General features: G+C 32.1%; 1 long non-coding RNA gene across 3 annotated transcripts; it reads left to right on the forward strand.

Annotated features, from left to right (window-relative positions):
• The first annotated feature begins 2,451 nt into the window (after window positions 1-2,451).
• On the forward strand, window positions 2,452-5,540 carry LOC139871012 (uncharacterized). 3 transcript variants are annotated; one of them, XR_011766631.1, is made up of 7 exons: window positions 2,452-2,725; window positions 2,900-2,940; window positions 3,915-4,005; window positions 4,662-4,764; window positions 4,888-4,956; window positions 5,051-5,197; window positions 5,285-5,540. It is a non-coding gene; the product is annotated as an uncharacterized lncRNA (long non-coding RNA). The 3 variants fall into 3 exon arrangements; XR_011766630.1 differs by having other exon boundaries at window positions 5,051-5,540; XR_011766632.1 differs by having other exon boundaries at window positions 2,452-2,720; window positions 5,051-5,540.
• Window positions 5,541-6,000: the final 460 nt, after the last annotated feature.

The raw sequence follows: 6,000 nt of genomic DNA on the forward strand, positions 1-6,000 counted from the left end.
GTAAACCTTACAATGAACAACCAACTGATGACAAGTATAAATTAATTACTAAACCGAACAACAATAGACAATCAATATAAAAAAAGGTTAAAGTTACAAATCGGTCATATATAATTTCATTTTTGTTCTGAGTTGGCTATATGCTCATAGAAAATACTGGTATAGGTTATAAACGTATTGTTTATGTATCATTATCAACATATATAAAGTTTTGACTTGATAAATTTTTGTCAATCTTACGTGACGATGACTTGGCGTGTACGTGGCATCTTGGTCGATTTTTTTGATGGTGAATGAAGTTAATGACACTTTCTATAACTTTGTGTAATTTCGTAGTGTACATATGTAACAGGATGGAGGAATAATATTTTTATAAAGTTATAAATAAATCTAGCTATATATGAAGTGCAAATAATTCAAGAAATACAAACCATACATCAATCAAACGAAATTAAAATTACATACCAAATCGGCTTCGTTACTTCTAGAATTATCGATCGCCAGTAAAATTCTTAAAATTTATCAATCGTCACTGTAATCCTTCAAACAAAAGAATAATTTGGAGATCATGGATTTGATTCCAATTTAGGTTTTAAAATGAAAAGAATGGTACATGTAGAGAACGCAAATTGGCATAAGAATCGATTTGGTCCCTTTCGTGGGTATTTTAAGATTGGAATAATGATATTGTGCAACGGTTTGGTCGTTGATTTGGAAATAATTGAAGGGATTAGGAATAAATGCAGAGATATTAAAAAATACATTCTAATTAGATTAATTAATAATTGAATAAACAGATTAGTAGCAATTAATTTTAATGTATACTTTTTAACGATAGTTTTCTAAGTTAAAATAATAACTCCATGTGTTATAAATATTAATTGATGTGTATACTAGTGTACACCTACCGAATTTGCGAATTTATATTTATGTATATTTAATTTTAATATTAATTAGTAATAACTACTTTATAATTACTCTTATCAATGTTGGTGAGTGGGTGATTTTGGGGTGGTCTGGAGTCATGTGGTGGTTCGACGTAGAGATGAGGTCGGTACATGTACTATACCGTACCGATACCGAAAATCCTAATACCGAAAATAAAGAAAATCGATAACCGAATAGCTTATTGAATACCGAAATCGGTACCGATATTTTCGAAATTATACCCGTTTGTCCTGAATTTACATTTTTTCAATTTTTACAACTTCCTTTTTCCAATTCACACAACTAATATTGTCACACATCTAATATTAGTACGCTATTTGAATTAAATTTACGAATATATCTTTTGACAAGGGTTTCATGACATTTTAAGAAATAGAAGGTACTGTGAAAATTGTATGAAGTGATTTGCATGGGTATGGATAACGAATGGTACCGATACCGTACCGATACCGATAATGAATGGTACCGTAATGAATGGTGCCGATACCGAAATCATCTCAGGAACTGAAAACCAGAAACCTACGTCTTAGACCCTAAAACCTAAAGCTCTGGATCCTTAAAAAATGAAGTTTATCCGGACCTATTTAACAACACCGAACCATACGAGTATAAAATTGATTCATAACTAACACCTAATAACTGTTAAGGAACTCTTAAACAAGTTCTTTGTAAACAAGTCATTTAATATTTCTTTCAAATATTAGTCATCCATTCATTGAACTAATTATGAACATTAAGGTTTTTTTTTAGTTCAGCTAATGTTCTTGTATGGCTTATTTGAAACGTTATGTTTGACATTGATAATGACACCCCTTTTGTTTTATTATGTTTCTAAGAAGTGGCGGTTTCTTATGCGTCTTGCGGATTCATTTGTATTTGTACCAGTAGGTAAATTGTTTAGTATGACCCTACGAACGATTCAATCATGATACAATTCGCATTAGTTCTTCCAGTAGTCTTTACGCTCTCATTCATACTCTCGCTCGACGTTATCTTATTTAATTCATCCTTCTTCATTAAGATCTATCTTAAAATTCAAAAATCACTAAATTCTATTCCCTCTGTCCTAAAATAACTTTCTCGTTAGACTTAAAAGTCTTTATTTTCTTAAAAATTTTGTTTACTTTAACTATTTTTATTTTTGCTCAATAATATTTGATGAAACTATATGAATGGATTTTGTTTTGAAATTTCATTGACATGTTTTTCATCAAATAGAAATAAATATATTTAAATTTTAAAGTTGTATAAGAAAGAGAAAAAATTATAGCAAAACAATAATTTTGAGACAAACGAAGTATTAAAACAAGTTGAATTCTAAGTTTATAAAAAACCACTCGAATACAATATCTCAAATTTAAATTTCAATTGGTATTTAAAATTCAAACTTTAATTCAAATCTAAAATTCCTAAAAGATGCTGAGAGGCCAAAGTTTAAGCTTTCAAACTCAATAACAAAAGCATTTAAAATCGTGAATTATTATGAGCGGTTAAAAAGAAAACTTTGAAATTAGGAACACATATTCGATGGTTTTTCTTTTTCACAAACACCTGTTCGCCTCGACACCATCTCCATTTCAATCTTCAAACCCTAAAAAGAAGCCTCATCACTCAAACGCAATTCTTAAGATTATACTCCGTAATATATCGGCAACATCTAGCAACCGCCCAACAATTCTAATCGCTGGCTACTATCGACTACTATCGACGGAGCTGCTGTTTCGGTCCTCATCATTTCGTTACCGGCGCTCACATCTGACTACGACCAGAGGGTTTCGTAATATTTGAATCTTAATTTTTGATTTATTTTTACTGCAAGCATTTAGTGTTTATATTCGCTACAATTTCGTAATTATCATCTGTAGTATTGCTTAATCGGGCCATTAAGTATTCATCGTCGGTTTGGATTTCTGTTACACTATGTCATTCTGTTCTTTTGGGTGTTTTGCAGGTATTCGACCTCTTTGATGTCCCTTTACCTGTGACTATCAGGTAATCAATAATTCAACTACCGATTTTGTTGTTTGTTGTTGTTTTTGTCAATTTTTTTTTTATGATTTGTATAACTATGTTTGGGTTTTGTGAGCTATTGCTTTTGTTGGTTTTAAGTTGTGATTGTTTGTCTAATAGTATTTCATTATGTTTTGTTCCCTATCTATATGGAATTATTTTAGCTGTGTGAATCCACTTTTTTTTTTTTGCATTTTGGACTTCTGTGAGGGATTTTTGGTATTTGTTCATCTGAAAATGTGGCTTAGAAAAAGACTTAACGAGTTTGTAGAAACCTCTATGCCTTATGAGTTGTGTCACTAAGTTTTCTAGGCAAAGTAATCCATCCCGAATATGAGAGCACCTCTACTTCTAAGGCATCTTGTGTTTGTAATGTCAGTCACTCATCGTTGGTTGGGTTTTCGAATCCTACTGGTATGTTCTTTGTGTTTTTTGATTCTTTGTCTTTAATGCTGATCCATTGGTTTGGTTTTTGACATTCCCTACCCATATTAACTTGGCAGCTGCTGTTTCACTAGTTAATTCATTGCCAACATGTTAGTTTTCGTTACGGAATATGAACTCGGGTTAGTTGCTATATAGTGAGTTTTTGACAGAAATCGTGTGTTTTTTTTTTTTTTTTTTTTGCATAATGGACAATTGACCAGCTATTTCATACCTGTGTTGCATTAGGGTGTTGTTCGTTCTTTTTCAGAATTAATATGCAAAGATTACATTTTTGTAAACACTATCTTGTTGACGATTTTTGACTAGGGTTAATGACTTTTCGATTGTCTACCTGTATTTTTGAATACGATTGATTTGTGTCGTTATTCCTATTCATCTAAATCTTCGTCATTTTGTTGGAGTGCATTTTATGTAAATTATATATTTTTTTCAATTATGGTGACTGTTCGGTTTTGTTGTTAATGGTGCATGTGACGTTAATGGTTATATTGATGATCGGTATTATTTAGAGATGATGAGGTCATTCGTGTTTTTTACCTAAAGGTCAAAGATTTCATCTCTTTTCTAAAGGAAGAAAAACTTTCCGCCATGCTAAGGCAGGTATGCTACTGCTTTCCTCTCAAATAATCTGTGTTGTTTTGTTGTTGTAGACCATTTTGCAATTGTAGTTCATATCACTTGTGTGCTTCGATTACGTAAAGCTAATGTATTTTTTGAACTGGCACTTTCTTATTAGTAAGTGCTCAATTTGATTCATTAAGATTATCAAATGACCCATAACACATGGCATAGTAAATCTGACCCTCTCCATATTATTGAGATATCATCTTTGATGTTGAAACTAAAGGAAAAAAATACTTATGTATATCGATTTGTTTTGTAGTCAACCCATGGCCCATGAAATCTGACATGTCATCCGGTTCCTTAACACTTTAATTAGTTAGGAAGCGATACTCATGAAATAATCTGTTTGAGTTTCATGAGGTATGATTAAGTATGATTATTTAATCTTTTTGTTCATCGTTTCCTTATAAATTACCCTACAAATGAAATAATCTGTTTGTTTATCTATTTCAATATGTTTGTTTATCTATTTCTTAGAAATTGAACTTGCTATTCCATATTGTCCCGCTTTATGTTCGTTGTGTCTTTTAAACCATAATTTTCTTATAAAGAATATACTTATACTTATTAATCACTAGAAATTTGTGATATTGATCATGAGTCTTTTAAGTCGGTTATTTCATCTATTGTAGGTTGTACTGTTGTAGACATCCCCGAGAAGATACTGAAACTTAAACAAAAGTGGACACTGAGTATTTGGGTGACACCCAGAATGAGACCAAATCTCAAGGAACAGTAAGTATCTCATACCGTTTCTAAATTGCATCACTAGCTTAATTATTTTTTTTTTTTATTTTAATTTACTCATTTTTTCTTTTTAGTGAATGAGTTGTGGTTGTAATGCTGATGTTTTTTCAGTTAATGCGGCGTAGTTGCCTCTTCAGTTTTCAAGACAGTGATATAGTTCGTTCTTTACTTACAAATAATGTGTGTTAATCAATCTATCCCCTTTCACTTTTGCTACTAACATTGATATTATTCATACAATTTGCTTATAGTAATTACTTTTATAATGTTGCAGGCTGATAAATTATGTGAAAAAACGTCAATTACGTTGCAAAACAATATTATTGTTTCAGGTTTATTTTGTTTTACTTTTTAGTTTTCTTGAAAGTGATTTTTTCCCGTATATTATGGTGTTGTCGTGTGGCCTTCTACGTTCATATCGGTATGTCTACCATAAATTTTTGATAATATTAATTTTTATTTATAACATGCACGTTTATGCTTATATATATGAATTTTTTATTTGCAGGTGGTACTATAGATGGGCAAAAAAACCGGATCCAGATCCGATCCGGTGACCCGATCCGGAACCGGATCCAAGCAAAACCGGACACAGCAAAAACCGGATCCGGATCCGAGATCCGATCCGGTTCCACCCGGATCCAGTTTTTCAAGAAAACCGGATTTTTTCCGGATATAAACCGGATTTTATCCGATCCGGTTTGGATCCGGATCCGGATCCGATCCGGTTTTCAAAAAACTAGCCTTTTTTTTTTTTTTTTTTTTTGCAGTTTCAGCCAATTTTTGCAGTTTTTTGAGTTTTTTTTTTTTTACCATTTTAACCCCACAAAGTCCATTATAAATACATGGTAATGCCTTGGTTGAAAATGCACCAACAAACATTCTCATATTTATTTCTAAATCACTAAATATTCTCTAATCTCTAGTCTAATTATCCCATAATGGATAATTCACAAGCTTCCGTTTCCGGTTCCGCTTCCGTTGGAACATCTTCACAAGGCTACACTACGGCCGATATTGATTACAAAAAAGAAACAAAGCGAAAAGGGGACGTTTGGTCCAAATTCGAGTTGTGTGTAATGAAGGATGGTGCGGAAAAAGCTCGTTGTACACAATGTATGAAGTTCATGGGTGTTTCGGGTAATACAACGTTAAGAAAACATCTTGACAAAAGTTGTAGTGCAAGGCAAGACCCGAGACAACAAACAATGCGGGCCGATGGTT

The sequence above is a fragment of the Rutidosis leptorrhynchoides genome, chromosome 1 (genome assembly GCF_046630445.1).
Source record: "Rutidosis leptorrhynchoides isolate AG116_Rl617_1_P2 chromosome 1, CSIRO_AGI_Rlap_v1, whole genome shotgun sequence".
In the NCBI taxonomy this organism is placed as follows: Eukaryota; Viridiplantae; Streptophyta; class Magnoliopsida; order Asterales; family Asteraceae; genus Rutidosis; species Rutidosis leptorrhynchoides.